The following is a 19,220-nucleotide window of genomic DNA, read 5'->3' as shown; positions in this document are numbered from 1 at the left end:
TGACGAACAGCTTTCCGGTAACACGCGGGGTCCGTCAGGGGTGTGTTTTGGCGCCCACACTATTCCTGTTATTTATTGACCAGGTAGTACATTTTTTTAAGGCTTTCCCCACTGACGCTCCTTCCCTGGCTGGGACGAGGTTCCCCATGCTTATCTTCGCTGATGACACCCTGCTCCTCTCTAAGACCAGAAGTGGATTACAGCGGGCTCTGAACCGCTTTGAGGAGTTCTGTGTCATCAGCGATCTGAAGGTAAACGTAGGTAAAACTAAGTTTATGGTTCTTACTAAGAAACTCTCGGTGCGGAGTTCGGTAAGCATGGGTGGGGTTAATTTGGAACAAGTTGAGCATATGACCTACCTAGGGGTGACACTAGATTTTCGCTTGCGATGGAAGGAGCAGGTGGTCGAACAGCAGCTAAAACTGGCCCGTTTAACTGGTTGTCTTCTTAGGGAGCAAAAGAGATCCATCACCAAACGTGTGCACCCAGCGCTAAAAATTTATGACACAAAGATTAATGCCGCTATTTTTTACGGTGCGGATCTCTGGGGGTACATGGATCTTTCTAGCCTGTTTAAAGCACAGTGTAAGTTCTTGCGGAGTTTAGTGGGGCTACCGCAATCCACTCCATCCATACCTCTTTGTTTGGATTTAGGATGTAACCCAATAAATGAGATGGCAAGGTTCAGATTGGTAGCCCTCTGGAGGCGGATTTGGACTTCTCCCGACCTTGTCCTTTTTGCTAATGAACTTGCTGAAGTTAGGTCTATTGAGGGCTCCGGGAGAATTCCATGGCTACGTACGGTAAAAACCATTTTGGTCGAAATGGGAATAGAACAGCTGTGGGTGTCTCCAGGAACCAATGTGTTTCCCACCAAACAAGAATTTAAAGCGCTGTATTGGGCCTCAGTTCGACAAACCTTAGTGATTGCCTCTAGCTCTACCAGTCTAACAGGAAGGTTCCTGATTAATAAGCTGGATCTCTCTCGCGAGAATTACTGGGATATTATTACCAGGCCTCTCGACAAGAAACTTTATCACCCGTTTCGGGTGTGATCCCTGCCTTTGAATTCATTCACAAAAAATTGGGCTTCTGGAGTAACCGAATTTTGTCAGTGGTGCCCAGGCCATAAGGAGACTGAGGGTCATCTTTTATTTGCCTGTCCCATGTATCAAGACCCACGTAGAAAATGGATAAAACCTCTGTTCCACCGCCTTACCTGCAGTAGGTTTGCGGAGGACATTCGGGTATTAAAGACCAATACCTCAGAGTTGTTTGTGGTGAGCATAGCGAAATTTCTTGGTTGGGTTTGGATTATTAGAGCTAAAAAACAGGCAGAAAAGATTTCTCCTCTGAATTGTATTTAAAACATTATTGTTCTGATCTAACGTTGGACATTGTATAGTGTATTAAGACTGTTTTAATTACTGTTTTTATACTCTTAAAATTATTTAGACGGGCTGTCTTTGTATTATTAGGATGTTAATAAGGGTTTTAATGTACTGATCTTATTGTGTGTAAAAATATTCGTAACTTGGACAGTTTATTGTGTATGTAAAGTATGAGTAGATTGATAATTGGTCCAAACTGTCTGTGTTGATCTTGCTGTCTTTTATGATTTTATTATCGAAATAAAGACTTTAAAACCTGAAACCTGGTTACTTGCATCTTTGCTCTTTTACGTTGTGTATTAACCAGGTTTTGCCACTTGTTAACAGCAGTACATGCAAAAAAGTAATGGAATAAGTGGTGCAAATGATACAAAGAGCTGAGAAGAAACCATATAACTTGTAGTTTTTACAACTGTAGCTTTGCACCGTGCTTCCACGGCTTGCATTGGAATTCGGTGCACTTTGTAAAATGTTTTTTTTGTTATTAGGAAGAATTTCGTGCATTCACCAATCCCCCCAAGAATTCTAAAAGGAAGATTGCAGTATCCGACAGCGCTCAACAGTGCCGCTGTTTAGCCTGAGAATCTGCTGTGCTTAAAGGGTGGTGACAAAGAGCTTTCAAGGTGTGCCTGCCGCTCAGGGGGCAAGGGGGCCTTGGAGCATCAAGGTCAAAGCTGCAGTCAGGGGAAAGATGGGCACAGGACATACAAGATTGACAGAGTGGACATTCTCGTCGTCCCTTCACCTGCATTTTTATACACAATAAAGGGGGCTGCCCTCCTCGACGCATGCATCTTCCCTTTATTTTCTGCGGCTCTTTTTATTTTATATATATTTTTTATTTTTGTATCTTCACAGAAGCCCTAATTGCTTCAAACAGATCGAAATGCCTACAATAAACGAAGCAATTAAAAGTTGAAGAAATGTAAAATCTACTTACTGGTAGAAAGGACACAGTTGCAGGCTGAAGACCTCGAGCCCCGGGCTGAGGCCTCACCTGGACCGAGGGATGGACGGTTTGATGCGGTTCCCGCTTTGAACAGTACAGCAGAGGCCGGGCGCAGCTCCTTCGCCGGGGGCAGCTCTGAGAGTGGTGCAGTAGAGGCAGCCTGGGGTTCGATACAAGACCGGAAGCAGGCTGCGGTTCGGAGTTTTGCTGACGCAGTCACTCACGCATAACCAAAGCACTTCCTGGGCTGCACCCCCAAACACAAGACTGCACCTGCTTGCTCCAGAGATTGAACGCATATTCATGAGCGGCACCCGCCCTCAGAGATGGACCAGGCGCCCTCTGCTAGGACGCAGAGAGAGAGACCCTGGGCCCAATACCATGCCCTGCTTCCCTCTGGCAACTTGAGGCAGACACGAATATCAACACAGACTCAGTTACCTCACGCGCTTTGCTGGGCGGAAAGTCCTCGCTTGGCAAGAATAACTGTGGGGCAGATTTACCAGCCCCTTGCGCCATTTTTGCGTCACTTTCCCCATGTTAAAAGTGACACAAAAGTGGCGCAAGGGGCTTGTAAAACTGCCCCTGTGTCCTTCTGCCAGTATTCATCTTTTTCTGTTCCCTCTGTGTTTTTACTCCACTGTGCTTAACCAGCCATGCTGTGCTCTACTAGTGGAGTCCCTACTTCCTCCATGGATGTGTTGTAGAAGCGCTTGCCTATTAAAGAAGGGTTGTGGGCTTCTGTGTAGGCCTACAGGTGTTGGGTGAACAGAGCCCAGGCCTTGCACTTCCATAAGGCTAGGTCTGGTGGCCGGGTCTGGTGGCGCAGTGGACTAATGCATCCACCGTAGGGGCCTGTGCTCGACCTCATGGTCACAGGTTCTAATCCCGGCAGGTCCACTCAGCCTTTCATCCATCTGAGGTCAATAAAATGAATACAATTGAGTTGGGTAACAATATACATCTGTTATTGAGACCCATGGGTGATACGTGCGCTTTACAAATACACATTATGTTATGTTATGTGATGTAGGTGTTGCTGCATCACATCTCAGGTAACAGCCAGAGAAGGAAGGCACATTTTATTTACTTGCAATCTTAGTTCTCCTTTAGGGGGATCATCATTAAAATCATAAGCAGTGAATAGTTCCTCACATGCATGAGACCACATAGCACTTTTCACAAAATATATCAATGTAATGGTTTTCTTTAGAGAAGACAATGATTTAGACAAAAAATGTTTAAGTAGTGCGTGGCCATGGCATGATCTGTCAGTAATATTGGGCGTAATCGGGAAATATGAGTCCTAAAGCATTCGTCAAACAAAGTGAAAATAGGGAACTGAGAAGACTGAGCAGTGCAGTGGGAAAACGATGATGAAGTTTAGCACAAGAGGAAAACCTATATAGCAAAATAGCAGCTGGTGTGGCAGATCCGTGACAGATCCATGGCAGCAGTGACACCTCACCACGGATGAAGCAGAACACCTCATCCGCCTTGCAGAGGAAGAGGAGTAAAACTGTAGGGTGAGAAATCAAACAAGACCTCTGTTAGGAACCTGATCTAGGATCTTGAAAACCGCCCAAGGCAAAACAATGTAGTGGATCCGGGGGATTCTGAGGGGAGTTGAGGGAAATTACATACAGAGCTATGTCAAATATAGGTTTAAAGCCCTGCTTCAATCATATAAATATATAATATTACAGAGAACACCTAAAAAGGCAACCACAAGACCACTAGACACTTTAACAAGAGTGAGTTCTTTAATCAAAAATAGAAAATCGTAGAAGCATTAAGACCCAACAATGATTTCTCCTTTGAGAGACATCCAGTTCTCTTTTTTCAGGACCTATTTATGGTGACACTCCAGAAATGAACAGCCTTTCACCATGTTCTCTTCAAACCCATAGTAGAGACTAGACGCGGGGCCTTCCCTTCTGCCTAACATTTAACTGCAGATTCATTAGTATCATAGAAAGTCAAAGTTGGAGGTGAAAACTATCCCACAGATGGCCGATGACTTTCAAGGATTTATGGAAAAGCAAGTTGATTATCCAGGAAATCCATATCAGAAGTCAACGGAAAATAATAGAGCAAGCTCTTCGCACATACAGAGGTGACGCTTCTTGGGCATCTGGAGTGTCGGAGGAAGACAGTGAGTTAAGTTCATAGCCCATTAGCCCACGGAGAGACTCACATTGGTGAGACAAATAAGAAAGTTATTTGGCAACAACCTGGGCTTGGGAAGGAAAGAGGGGGTGGGACTGAGGCAATGTAGGATGTTTTGTAGCCAAGTGCATTCCCAGAAATGTGTGTGTAAATGCGATTTTGAAGGGAGAGTAGAGTTCTTTGCTGGGTGTTTTTTGTGAGGTATTTGTTGGGGGGCTGCAGGATGACAACCTTGTGCTGTCAGATAGTTGGAAGAAGGCAGGTAATAGCATCTGGTGAGGCTCATCAGTGCTAAACTCCTCAGGCAGCTAAATTCAACGTATTCTATTATAGGGAGGCTAATGGGGAAAACCATCAAATGCTTCTCATTTAATGTTTGCGGGTTGAACTGCCTTAGTGATAGGTTTATGCTAGAACCCCAAAACAAGTAGGTGGAGATATTGGTCTTCTCCAAGAGACTCACCGGGTCCGCAGAGATGAATGGAAGTTGCGTGGTTGCTACCAACCTCTTTAGTATTTCTATTCTATAAGGTCAAAATAGGAGAGCTCCTATGGAGGGACACTGGCTCCAGTTATATGAGCAGTTAATAAGTGAGCTCATCTGTTGCAATATAAACCATAAATCAGGGACAAAATCAACTCCTAAAACACAAAATTAAAAAATTCTTGGCTAAGGTGACCAGTCCCCCTAATAATAAGAGGATGATGGGGCAGGAATCTGCTTATAGAGGGGTACCGGGCCAAATCAGGGAGGACGGTTGGGAGCACCATCTCTTTTTCAGAGGAAGGATCTTGATGACTCTCAGATTTAGGCTTAGTGGATGCATGGAGAGGGGAGCATCGAGGGGCGATATATTATGCATATTATTGAGCAGCCCCTAGGTATATGTACAAGTTGGTATGTTCCTAATACCTTTATTCCTTACCCTTGAGCAGAAGCCAGGTTCAATGGATAACGGCTGTATCAGACCCCGTGATCGTGTGATACTATGTGGAGGATGTATGTGTCCAAGAGCAATATGATGATGATCCAATGGGTTCTTGCTTCAAGACCCAGGTGTCCAAGAAGCGTCTATTCCCAAATCATAGAATATCTGCGCTTGAACAATCCAGGGGAATTATCTGGACCCATGGCCTGGGGTTCGCTCAAATACTAATCCAGTGGACTTGTATAACAAAGATTCCCAGAATAAAAAGTATCAGTGAAAAAAAACTTTATTAGATTTACAAAAGTAGTTACTACGACCTAGAGCACCAACTTAAGCAAACATTCTCACAGAAAGTCTGGTGTAAAATGATTCCTAGTAGAGGGTAGGTAAGCATGGTGACACTCAATAAGGCAGAGTACTCCTTACTCAAGGTTAATCAGAAATTCTATGAAGGGCAAAAAAAGCAGGCATTTGCTGCCTACCAAACTGAGCAAAAAGCACACTTAAATCATACGTGGTGGCAATAAAAGGGAGTACAAACTATGTGTCATCTGGAGTAGATCAAGCTGTGGGTGTTTCCAACCTATTACTGACAGTTATAGACAAAGGAACCCACAAGCAAGTAGGAAGTACCAGAGCGTGTGCAGGCTTCGGGCGTTGACAGTGGTGAGCCTGATAACCAAAGAAGATCTAAAAGCAAGATAAACGAAAAAAACTCATGAGGCACTGGGCCGCTCCACAATCTATACATCTTTTTATCAATGTGTAATTGGAAATCTACTAGGTTTTTTTATTTATTTAATTGCGATTACAAGAGTAGTATTCTCCTGATGGCGAAAGTGAAGATATAGTTCATACTAAAGTCGGTGTGAGAAAGTGGGTTTATAATTAGGCGGCCGCTGCAGGTAAGAGTGGTGGGGTCCTGTGAGGGGAGATTTCGAGACCACGAGCAAAAATTATTTATTACATTTTTCCTCATGGACGTCTCTCGAAATCCTTCCTCACAGGGCCCCACCACCCTTACCTACAGAGGCCGCGGCTGTAATTAGAATGCATGTGAATTTCTCACAAGTAACAAGGCCAAAATATTCCTTTTACTGGGAACCAAGTACCCTTTGCAGCACTTGACTCTCTCAGTGGAGCTAAGCAGACCAGTCCAAAGCTTACTCTGTGGAGGGGGTGTGGGCTAGTAGTGCAGCTCTTAGGCACTGTAAAAAGCAACACTTAATAAATCACTGTCCAGACAATACTTTCACCTTTAAAAAGAAAAAGTACTTAATTGCACATGCACTACTACACATTAATTTGCCGCCGCCACCGCTACCCCCCCCCCCCACACACACACACACACGGGTTGCAGTCATTAGAGTCAAGCTTAATGGCTTTATCAGGTTGTCATCACAATAAAAGTTGAATTCTATAATCCAAAACCAAATGGAACAATATTAAAACATTCCAAGCTGGTAACAGATATTGGTGACATTCAATGTAATAAGTAATAATTCACTGTTAACATATACACTGTTAATAAAGCATGACTCGTTCTGTATTGTGCAGTGTAAGTGTTTTTTCTATCTTTATTGTGCTGCAAAGGTAGCCTTAGGGCCTATAAACAAGATATCAATCCAGCGAATCTTATTACACTTCACATTGTACATGTCTATACGATTATGTTTTTACACTTTTTGCTTCATTTAACTACCAAAACAAAAGCAACGTGCATGTATTATTTTGTGTAGAGTAATGTTAATTTAGGTACTTGACTCCACCATATCAGGACTAGTACTATCAGTATCTTCAGTTTGTTTAGTGTGTATCCATTCCAAGATTAGACCCCATATATCTTTTGGCCTCTAGGCTTTGATCCATGGTGCCTTGGTCTTCCCCCAATGCACAGCCACTCATCTCTTTGCTAGGAGAAGGAGCATTGCATGTAGTTTTCATATGCTCACCGGAGTATCTTTCAGGTATCCCAGTAAGCCTATCAAAGGTGTCGGGTCTACTGGAGTTCCTAGTGATTCCCCAATTATGCAGAAGATATCAATCCAGTATTTTGCTTCAGGAGGGCAGCTCCAGGCAAGATTCAGAAAAGTCGCTGGCGCAGCCCTGCATCTCCAGCAGCTAGCATCAGGCCTAAGCCCCATGCGGTTTAGATGGATCTGGGTTCTATAGAATCTATGTAGGAACTTGAAATGTATTGGCTTGAGCCTATAATTGGGAGAGAGGACACGTTACTGGGAGCAGCAGAACTTCCACTGCTCTTCCGAGATTGGAGTATTCATTTCAGTGTTCCATTCTGAGATTGGAGTATTCATTTCAGTGTTCCATTCCATCAGTGCTTTTGGGATCAGCACCGGGGCAGCATTTTGCATGGTGCTATATAATCTTGTGATGAGTCTGCGTGGAGATGGGCCAGTCAGCAAATGTTCAAGTGCATGTAGCGTGGGTGGGGGCCTAGGGAAGGTGGTGTGCGCTTGACGGCAGGCTGCTTTTATTCGATGATATAGAAACATCTCTGAAAAAGTTGGCATTTTCCCTTCTTGCCTTGCCAGCAAGGGGCGAAAGGTATTCTCAGGATATAGATCTGAAAATGTGTTTATCCCTAGCCCACGCGCCAGGGTCACACTTCCCCCGTCCTCCATAGTGGGGATACATGGGTTATGCGCCACCGGTATAGAGGGTGCATATAGGACCTCTAATTTGGCTCTGTTTCTCAGACCTTCCCAGCCCCATCTTAGTGACTCTAGTGTGTCAATCTCATTGCATGGTCTTTTATATGGTTGGTATATAGCAACTTGTAATGGCGTGGGTGCAGCTTTATCTTGCTGAACTGCAACATGCGGCTGAAACGGTACAGGGTGGACCCAATAATGGAGGATTTGTGCTTGGGCACAATATGCATATATCAGAATGTCTGGTGCCCCTATCCCTCCCTGTGTCAGGGGAAGCGTCAGGAGCTCCCATGAGACCCGAGCTTGGTTTCCAGCCCAGATCAGTGACGTTAATAGGGACCGAAGTGTCTTGAAGAAGGCCTGTTTTAGTGGAAGTGGAATATTTATGAATAGATATATAAATTTAGGCAAAATAACCATTTTAGCTTTTGCTATACGGCCGGCCAAAGACAAAGGTAGTCTATTCCAAGTCCCTATCTTGCCCTCCAGCCATGTCACCGCACTGCTATAGTTCATGTCCCACAGTTCTTGAATATCACTGCTCAGCCATATTCCAAACTACCGAACGTGTCCTTCAGCCCATTTCAGAGGGTACTCCATTTGACAGGGCTTGGTGTTTGTCGTGAGTGGAAATAGAACCGACTTTGTCCAATTTATTGGTATACCCGATAATCCCCCAAATTTTAGGATTTCCCACAGCACTGGGTTTAAGTTGTCTGCCGGGTCAGTAATGTATAATGTGATATCAACTGCGTATAATGATACGATGATTCCCCTGGTGGAAAAACCTAGTCCCCTGTCCATGTGGTGCTGACGCAATCTCACAGCTAATGGCTCCATAGCGATTGCAAACAACAGGGGAGACAAAGGGCAGCCCTGTCTTTAACCTCAGGTGATTGGTAGCTGTAAGACCTGGCACATTGGCGTGGGTCTCCCTTCCATTTTTCGCTGTTGCCTCATGAGTTTTTGCTGGTGTTAGTTGCTCAGGGCACTGTGCCACTGCTGTCCAGTGCCACAGTGCAAGTGCTCCCTATTGTAAATTAATGTATGAATTTGTGATTCCATGATTGGTTGGTTTGGTTTACCTGTTAGACCCTTGTACAATGCACCAGGAGTGCCCAGGGCTTGTAAATCCAAATTCTGCTGGTGGGCTTGCAGCACCGGTTGTGCCACCCACAGAAGCAGCCTGTAAAAGTGTGTTTAAGGTCTGCCATTGCAGAGCCTGCGTGCAGTCTGGTACTGTCATGCTGACTGGGCAAGTGTACCCACTTGCCAGTCCCTAAACCTTCCCTTTTCTTCATATCAGACACCCTTGTGGTAGGCTCAAGGGCAGGGTGCATTGTAAGGATAAGGTAGAACATGCCCTGGTGTGTGTGGCATGTTCTAATAGCGATTTACAGCCATTTTCGTTTTTCACCATTGCAAGGCTACCTGTTCTCCATAGGCCAGAATGGGCAGTTAGATTATTACAACTTATAATCTTAACTGACTCAGGGAACATGGTAGAAATTCGAATTTAATATGCCTGAACTCAAAATGATAAAATACATATATTAGTGAAATTGGTTTTAACGTTCTGTGTTTGAAAATACCACTTTTAGAAAGTAGGTATTTTCTTGTCTAACCATTCAAACCTGCCTCTGCTAGGCTGTGTATTTCTTGTCTGGAGTTTGAGTGACAGGGCTGGGGAATTCCAGGAGACAGGGTGAGGTGTCCCAGTGGTGAATAGAGAGATCTGCATCTAGATGGGTGGGAGGAGTTGCTCCTGGGACTGAATAGGGCTGTGCCTTCCCTCCACAATGCTGGCTCCACCTCCTGTGGTGCGTCTGATGTCTCTGCCCTGCACTCTGAAAGGAAATAAGGAGTCAGGTAAACAAAGTGGAGAGGTGTGGCTCACTGGTTAGAGGCGGCAGACCCGTAAGCAGAGAATCGGCCAGGGACCAGGGTTCAATTCCCGACGCGGCAGGGTCGTGGACCAGGGTCAAAACGGACTCGATAATTCTCGCCTCGGTACCTACTCTAACCAGGAACACACTCGGCAACTCTGGGCATTAAGCTTGCCTCATCTCTACAACGGCCCCCCACAGATGCCGGGGATGCCTGGTTTCACCTTGGAGATACCCAAAAAGGGACCATCTCACAGGGATAGCCAGGACGGGTTCCCCAGCGGTCTACAGCGCCGGGACGCCCCGTTGCTGGGGCAGCTGTGCGCTTTACAAGTCTACAACATTTACATTTACAAAGTGCTCCAGGACTGACCAGAACCGGTTTGAACAAGGCAAGGGCCCCTCTGCCTTCAGAGGACAAAGGATTTTTGGGTATAAGTATTTGGACGCTAATCCCAAGAATTTAGATCACTTTGGGAAACAAGAAAAAACTCTGCTGAAGAGAGGAACCAAGAAGAAACTGAGGAGAGACTATCCCTGAAACTGGGGGATTGGCCTGCAGGGGTTGCCTACTGCCAAAGAGAGGAGAAAGGAACTTTGTGTGTACTTTTGCTCAAATTGTGAAGGATCTCTAAGGGCTTGGAAAAGAGCTTGCCTCCTGCTGAAGTCTCAGGAACAACAGACTTCACCCCCCAGCTCCCCAGAGTTCTTTGGAAGTGCTTGCTGCTGTTTTTGGGCCTTCTGAGGGTCTGCGTGTTGCAAGGAGCTGGAAGCGCGACTCAAGAAGGAGAAGCGTGCCCCCGTCGGAGCTGTTGTCGTCGCATTGCGTAAAGTGTGTCACCGCTGCCGCTGTCGCATCGAGAGGAAGCGTGTCGCATCATCGAAGAAGTGTCTCGCAACGCAGAAGAAGCGTGTCGCCATCGCAATCATCGTAGCTGACGCATTGCACCGCATCAAGAGAAGAGTCTTGCATCAAAGAAGAAGCGTGTCGCCATCGCAGCCATCGTAGCTGTCGCATTGCACCACATCAAGAAAAGCGCCTCGCATCCACGGAGAAGCGTGCCGCCGTCGGAGCTGTTGTCGTTGCATCGCGTAAAGTGTGTCGCCGCTGCAAGCTGTCGCTTCGAGCGGAAGCGTCTCACAACGTCGAAGAAGAGTGTCGCCGCCAAGGCTGCTGTCGTCGCATCGCGTAAAGTGTGTCGCCGCTGCAGCTGACGCATCGAGTCGAGTCTTCTCGCAACACTGGAGAAGCGTGCCGCATCTGGAAGATCTTCATTTCTTTGCACCTAAATCTTCAACGTATCAACCTCGTTGCAACACTTTTGTTGCCCTGCGTGTCCCATCTAAAAGGTACATTGACTTAAAGAACTAAAGAGAACTAAGCTAAATTCTACCATCTAAAGTAACAGCATTGTGTATTTTTGTCGTTTATGGTCTTGTGGTAAATCTATATAAAGAATATGTATTTTTGATATAAAACCTGTGTGGTGTACATCTGTATTGTTGTCACTTGATTACTGTATGTGTTCACAAATGCTTTACACAACTGCCTCTGAGATTAGCTTGCCTGCTCGAGCCAAGCTACCAAGGGTGTGAGCATGGGTTATTTTAGGAATGTACCCCTTGACCTTGACTAGAGGCGAGGGTCCCTATTTGTCACAAGTGCATACCTGTGCCAACTAGAGACCCCAAGTCTCTATAATCATAAAGCCTGGAATACGTTCATTTATTCACGTGCCTTATTGGAATTAGTTTCCAATTGACCTTGTAATTGTTTAATTCATCCGCTGTACAAATTGATTAACGTGACCGGGCTATTTAATTTGGACGGTGATTGACAACCGGTCCAGTAAATAGACGCCCTATATCATAAAGCCTGGAATACGTTCATTTATTCACGTGCCTTATTGGAATTAGTTTCCAATTGACCTTGTAATTGTTTAATTCATCCGCTGTACAAATTGATTAACGTGACCGGGCTATTTCATTTGGACGGTGATTGACAACCGGTCCAGTGTTCAAGTCTTTTAAGTATTTTATGTCACAAATCTCTCGAATACTTTTTCTTTCCTTTCACCTTTTCATATTAGACGCCCTATATCATAAAGCCTGGAATACGTTCATTTATTCACGTGCCTTATTGGAATTAGTTTCCAATTGACCTTGTAATTGTTTAATTCATCCGCTGTACAAATTGATTAACGTGACCGGGCTATTTCATTTGGACGGTGATTGACAACCGGTCCAGTGTTCAAGTCTTTTAAGTATTTTATGTCACAAATCTCTCGAATACTTTTTCTTTCCTTTCACCTTTTCATATTCCAACACCTTACTCTTTGCACGTTCCCCTTGGGGCAACCTTGATTGAAATTTGTCAAAAGAAAATTATAAAAATAATAAATGCTATAAGAATTTTTGATGCTGGTTGGTTGCATGTCTTATATGACAAATGTTATATTGAGTATTGAGGGCTACCCAAATTGATGCTGCATAGCCCAGAACATTTGAATGATAACACTAAGTAAGGACTTATAGCCTATTTTCTAAATTCAGGTCTAGGACCATTGTTTTTTGTATAACATTGGTGGTCAGCGGTGAGGATTCTGGACTTGCGTTTGTGACTCATGTACAGTGATTGGTGAACACTACTTAGTGAGTGCAGACCATAACGCAACCACATACTTGTTGGTAGATTTCTTTTTGGGACTTTCTATTTTTGAGAACTGCCAAGTTTAACCATGGTGGAGAAAGCAGCATTCATAGTCTCTGTTGATAATGAGTTGGAATGGGAAGAAGAGAAATTGGAAAGCTACAAAGTACAACAGCTGAAATTCTTTTGCAAAAAATTTAATGTTTGCACTACTGGATGCAAAAATAAGGCAGAGTTCTACAAGGCACTGAGGGCCTGGGTAGAAGCAAGGAATGCCACTGTTGTTGATAATGCAGAGGAGCAGCTGGAAGGGCCAGTGGGTCCAAGAGGAAGGAGAACCCCTTCCCCTCCCGGTAGCAGTATTTCTGGTAAAAGTCTATCTCCAGAGGAGTTGGCAGATAGAAAAGAGTATAGGATGCACGAAATGGAGCTGACCAAGCTCAAGTTAAGTGGGCAGTTAGAATTCGAAATACAAAGTAGGAAGTTAGCCCTAGAAGAGAAGAAACTACAGTTTGAACATGAAAAGGTTTTGAGGGAGTTGGAGTTGAAAGCCAAGAGCTTAGATATTGCTCCCTCTAGTGGCAGCATCCCGAAGGATGTGGTGAAGGAATTTAAAAAAAAATGATGATATTGGGCAGTGGTTCAAGGCCTATGAGGTAGCCATGTCTTCCCACCGGGTCCCTGAGAAGGATTGGGGAGCGGGGTTGTGGGGGCGGTTCCTTAGTGAGGAGCAGGACACACTGCTAGACTTGCCATCTGATGTCTATAATTCCTATCCCCACATGAGAGATGCATTGATGTCTAGATATGGTTTGACCCCTGAGATTTACAGACAGAGGTTCAGGTGATGCACAAAGATAGCAAACAGTACCTATGTTGAATATGACACTTTTTCTGCAGAGCATTGGATGGTTGGGTGAAGGGTAGCAAAATTGATGATTTTCAGGGACTTCTTGATTTGATTGCATGGGAGCACTTGTCAAGTAACTGTTTTCCTGAGCTACGCCAGCACCTGATTGATAGTAGGCTGACTAATCCTAGGAAGCTTCTGAGGAGGCGGACCACTGGGTCAGTACCAGGGTCCACAAGGGTCATGTGGGAGATTCAGCCAAGAGTGGGCAGGGTCCCCAGCAGAAGAGTGGGGGGGACAAGGGTAAACAGAGGGAGTTCCATAGGAGGCCCCAAAGTAATCCCCAAGGGAACCAAGGGAAAGGTTCTCAGCCTCCCCCCGAGAAACCGTCAGGGGCCCCGACAGGTCCACCTTTTCAAAGAGGGCCCCCGAGATGCTACAAATGTGGAGAACTGGGTCATTGTGCCAATGATCCCAAGTGTCGCCTGTTTGGAAATCCAGCACCCACTGGTGCAGACCCCCGGCAGATGGATAGTGTAGCCCTGGGTGAGGAGATGGGTGCCCAAGGTGGGTGGGATCCCGCAGAAATGTCCCTTGTCTCATTAGGAGACTGTGAGGTGGTCCCCAGGACACAGCTGCCTGATAACACTAAAAAATACAGGCAGTGGGTGACCATCAATGGCCATAGAGTGGAGGCTCTTAGAGATACAGGAGCCAGTGTGACAGCTGTCAAGTGTCACCTGGTGTCTCAAGAGCAGGTTGTCCCTGGAGCATTCTACCCAGTTGTTGCCGCTGACAACACAGAGAGTCACTGTGAGGTGGCTCAGGTTCCCTTGGAGTGGGGGGGTCTCTGGTACTCTTCAGGTAGCTGTGAGGCTTGCCATGCCTGTTGACTGTTTGTTGGGGAACGATCTGGAGAGCTCCCCTTGGGCGAAAGTGGAGCGGAGTGCTCATTTAGAAATGTTGGGTTTGCCTGACTGGGCGTGTGTGACCACCCGGTCCATGGCAGCGAGTAAAGGTGCTCAAGAGGACCTGGAGCCTGAGAGGGAGGCCCAGGTACCTGCCATCAAGAGTAGAGGCAGGGGATGCGGGAAACCGGCCTCGAAGTTCCCACGGTCCAGGAGGGAGAAGACCCTGAGGGGGATGCCCTGGAGCCTACAGGGGAACAGGTAGCCGAACCGGGGGACCTGCCTAAGCTGACCAATTGGCAGCAAGAAGGAGGACCCTCCAGGGAGGAATTCTGCAAGGAGCAGAAAGAATGCCCTTCTCTTGTGGGTCTGCGGCAACAGGCTGCAGACCAGGCAGCAGGTGATCAGTCTGGGTCACATTGGATTTACTGGGAGAAAGGTCTCCTGTATAGTGAGCCTAAGGTTGCTGAGCCTGGGTCAGCCCGTGTGCTGGTGGTACCCCAGCGCTTCAGAGCCTTCCTACTGGTGCTGGCTCATGATGTTCCATTGGCAGGACATTTAGGGCATGACAAGACCTTTGAGAGGTTTGTCACCCATTTTTATTGCCCCCAAATGCACAGGAGTTCAGACACTCACTGCAGGACATGTCAGACTTGCCAGGCAAGTGGAAAGAGTGGGAGGAAGCGCCAGGCTCCTCTCCAGCCATTCCCTCAAGTCAGCACCCCCTTTGAACGGGTGTGGATTGACATTGTGGGGCCACTGGACCCCAAGACAGCCATGGGCAACAGGTTCATCCTGGTCTTGGTAGACCATGCCACCCGGTACCCGAAAGCCATACCTCTGAGGACAGTGACGGCCCCCGTGGTGGGACGAGCATTGATGGGAATTTTCTCCAGAGTGGGATTCCCTCGCGAGGTAGTGTCTGACCGGAGAACCAACTTCATTTCCAAATATATGAAGTCCCTGTGGCAGGAGTGTGGTGTAACCTATAAGTTTACCACTCCCTCCCACCCCCAAGGAAACGGGTTGGTTGAGAGATTCAACCGAACCCTCAAAGGCATGATAATGGGTCTTGAGGAACCTATGAGGCGTAAGTGGGACATCCTCTTACCATGCCTACTCTTTGCTTACCATGAGGTGCCACAGAAATCTCTAGGATTCAGTCCCTCTGAGCTTCTCTACGGACACCCAGTGAGAGGACCTCTAAGCCTGGTCAAAGAAGGCTGGGAGCAATCTCCAAGGAAACCTCCCCAGGATGTATATAGCTACATGCTGGCCTTTAGGAACTAGACTAGGCGTTTCAGGCAACTCGTTGAGGCGAATCTGGAAGCCAGCCAGGAGGAGATGAAGCGGTAGTACGACCAGAATGCCACTCTGGTTGAGCTTCAGCCTGTACAGAAGGTATCAGGTCATGGCCCCAGTGGAGCCCTGTGCGCTTCAGGATAAGTGGACCGGCCTCTTTGAGGTTGTGGAGCACAAGAGTCCGGTTACCTACTTGGTGGACTTGCGGTCTCCCAGGAACCCCTTGAGGCTCCTGCATGTCAACCGCTTGAAGCCCCACTTGGAGAGGTCTCAAGTGGGCATGCTCTTGGCAACAGATGCTGGGATAGAGGAGGAGACCGAGCCTCTTCCTGACCTCCTGTCAGCCAGAGAGCAAGATGGGTCAGTAGATGGTGTCAACCTCTATTTCACCCTGATCCCTGAGCAACATAGTGACTGCCACCAGTTGCTAAGACAGTTTTCTGATCTGTTCTCCCTGGTTCCTGGTGTCACTGATTGGTGCGTCCATGAGGTGGACACTGGGGATGGTACACCTGTGAGGCACAAGGCCTACAGAGTGACTGACTGGGTGAGGGCTTGCATCAAGGAGGAGGTCTCCAAAATGCTTGCGCGAGGGGTAATTGAGTCCTCTAGCAGTCCTTGGGCCAGCCCAATGGTCTTGGTCCCAAAGACTACAGCGCCAGGTGCCACACCAGAACTCCGGTTCTGCGTGGACTACCGAGGGCTCAATGCAGTCACCAGGACTGATGCACACCTCATCCCCAAAGCTGGAGAGCACATAGATCGGTTAGGGGCTGCATGGTACCTCAGCACGTTTGACTTAATGTCTGGGTACTGGCAGATCGCCTTGACCGATGGGGCAAAGGAGAGGTCAGCATTCTCCACACCAGATGGGCACTACCAGTTCCGGGTTATGCCCTTTGGGATGAAGAATGCCCCTGCCACCTTTCAGAGGTTGGTCAACCAGGTGTTGGCTGGACTGGATTCGTTCAGTGCCGCCTACCTGGATGACATTGCAGTGTTCAGCGCCAGTTGGGAAGAACATCTGCGCCACCTCTGGGAAGTGTTCATGGCGATGCGGAGGGCAGGCCTCACGATCAAAGTGAGTAAGTGCCAGATCGGGCAGGGTTCCGTGGTGTACTTGGGAGCGGCCAGGTGGCGCCCATGCAGCCCAAGATTTAAACCATCCTGGCTTGGGAGCCGTCCAAAACCCAGACAGAGCTGAGAGCCTTCTTAGGACTCATGGGTTACTACAGGAGGTTTGTCAAGGGGCATGGCAACATTGTTGCACCCTTGACAGCGCTGACTTCCAGGAAGCAGCCAAAGAAAGTGATTTGGACTGACACCTGCCAGAAAGCTTTTGAGGCCTTAAAAACTGCTATGTGCACAGCGCCCGTGCTCTTGGCACCCAACTTCCCCAGAGAGTTCATAGTACAAACAGACGCTTCAGAGCATGGTGTGTGGGCTGTTCTGGCACAGATGAATGAGGAGGGCCTAGATCAACCCGTAGCCTTCATCAGTAGGAGGTTACTTCCACGGGAACAGAGGTGGAGTGCTATTGAGCGTGAGGCTTTTGCTATGGTCTGGGCACTGAAGAAGCTGAGACCATACCTGTTTGGGGCTCACTTCTGGGTTCAGACAGACCACAGACCCCTCCGATGGTTGATGCAGATGAGGGGTGAGAATCCAAAGCTGTTGAGGTGGTCCATTTCCCTACAGGGGATGGATTTCATGGTGGAACATCGACCCGGTACAGAACACTCCAATGCTGATGGTCTGTCCAGCTATTTCCGCCTTAGTGATGAGATCTCCCAGGAGGTAGGGTAGTTCTCCCCACATTTCTGCTGGAGGGGACACGTGTTAGAACTGGCACATTGGCATGGGTCTCCCTTCCATTTTTCGCTGTTGCCTCATGTGTTTTTGCTGGTGTTAGTTGCTCAGGGCACTGTGCCACTGCTGTCCAGTGCCATAGTGCAAGTGCTCCCTATTGTAAATAAATGTATGAATTTGTGATTCCATGATTGGTTTGTTTGGTTTACCTGTCAGACCCTTGTACAGTGCACCAAGAGTGCCCAGGGCTTGTAAATCCAAATACTGCTGGTGGGCTTGCAGCACTGGTTGTGCCACCCACAGAAGCAGCCTGTAAAAGTGTGTCTAAGGTCTGCCATTGTAGAGCCTGCGTGCATTCTGGTACTGTCATGCTGACTGGGCAAGTGCACCCACTTGCCAGTCCCTAAACCTTCCCTTTTCTTCATATCAGACACCCCTATGGTAGGCCCAAGGACAGGGTGCATTGTAAGGATAAGGTAGGACATGGCCTGGTGTGTGTGGCATGTTCTAATAGTGAATTACAGCCATTTTCGTTTTTTCACTATTGCAAGGCTACCTGTTCTCCATAGGCCAGAATGGGCAGTTTGATTATTACATCTTATAATCCTAACTGACTCAGGGAACATGGTAGAAATTCAACTTTAATATGCCTGAACTCAGAATGATAAAATACATCTTTTAGTGAAGTTGGTTTTAACATTCTGTGTTTGAAAATACCACTTTTAGAAAGTAGGTATTTTCTTGTCTAACCATTCAAACCTGTCTCTGCTAGGCTGTGTATTCCTTGTCTGGAGTTTGAGTGACAGGGCTGGGGAATTCCAGGAGACAGGGTTAGGTGTCCCAGTGGTGAATAGAGAGATCTGCGTCTAGATGGGTGGGAGGAGTTGCACCTGGGACCTGAATAGGGCTGTGCCTTCCCTCCACAATGCTGGTTTCACCTCCTGTGGTGCGTCTGATGTCTCTGCCCTGCACTCTGAAAGGAAAGAAGGAGTCAAGTAAACAAAGTGCTACAGGACTGACCAGAACCGGTTTGAACAAGGCAAAGGCCCCTCTGCCTTCAGCGGACAAAGGATTTTTGGGTATAAGTATTGGGACCCTGATCCCAAGAATTTAGATCACTTTGGGAAACAAGAAGAAACTCTGCTGAGGAGAGGAACCAAGAAGAAACTGAGGAGAAACTATCCCTGAAACTGGGGGATTGGCCTGCAGGGGTTGCCTACTACCAAAGAGAGGAGAAAGGAACTTTGTGTGTACTTTTGCTCAACTTGTGAAGGATATCCAAGGGCTTGGAAAAGAGCTTGCCTCCTGCTGAAGTCTCAGGAACAACAGACTTCACCCCCCAGCTGCCCAGAGTTCTTTGGAAGTGCCTGCTGCTGTTTTTGGGCCTTCTGAGGGACTGCGTGCCGCATCGCGTAAAGTGTGTCGCTGCTGCAGCTGTCGGATCGAGCAGAAGCGTCTCGCATCATCGAAGAAGTGTCTCGCAAGGCCGAAGAAGTATGTCGACGTCGCAGCCATCGTAGCTGATGCATTGCCTACGCATCAAGAGAAGAATCTCGCATTGAGGAAGAAGCATGTCGCCATCGCAGCCATCGTAGCTGTCGCATTGCACCGCATCCACGGAGAAGCGTGCCGCCGTTGGAGCTGTTGTCATCGCATCGCATAAAGTGTGTCGCCGCTGCAAGCTGTCACATCGAGCGGAAGCGTC

The 19,220-nt window shown here is 47.2% G+C and overlaps 2 protein-coding genes across 6 annotated transcripts in view; one reads left to right on the top strand and one right to left on the bottom strand.

Annotated features, from left to right (window-relative positions):
- Positions 1–2,514, bottom strand: part of LIME1 (Lck interacting transmembrane adaptor 1) — a 61,548-nt gene extending 59,034 nt beyond the window's left edge. The window contains exon 1 of one of the 2 annotated variants that reach the window (XM_085619609.1): positions 2,332–2,514. The gene's annotated coding sequence lies outside the window, so the exon portion shown is untranslated. The remainder of the gene's footprint in view (positions 1–2,331) is intronic. The other variant, XM_085619610.1, reaches the window with a different exon arrangement.
- Positions 1–19,220, top strand: part of ARFRP1 (ARF related protein 1) — a 366,770-nt gene that overhangs the window by 152,186 nt on the left and 195,364 nt on the right. The gene's annotated exons all lie outside the window — the stretch shown is intronic.

The sequence above is a fragment of the Triturus cristatus genome, chromosome 7, assembly GCF_964204655.1.
Source record: "Triturus cristatus chromosome 7, aTriCri1.1, whole genome shotgun sequence".
In the NCBI taxonomy this organism is placed as follows: Eukaryota; Metazoa; Chordata; class Amphibia; order Caudata; family Salamandridae; genus Triturus; species Triturus cristatus.
The sequence above is the reverse complement of the archived record's forward strand: the minus strand, read 5'-3'. Positions and strand labels throughout refer to the sequence as shown.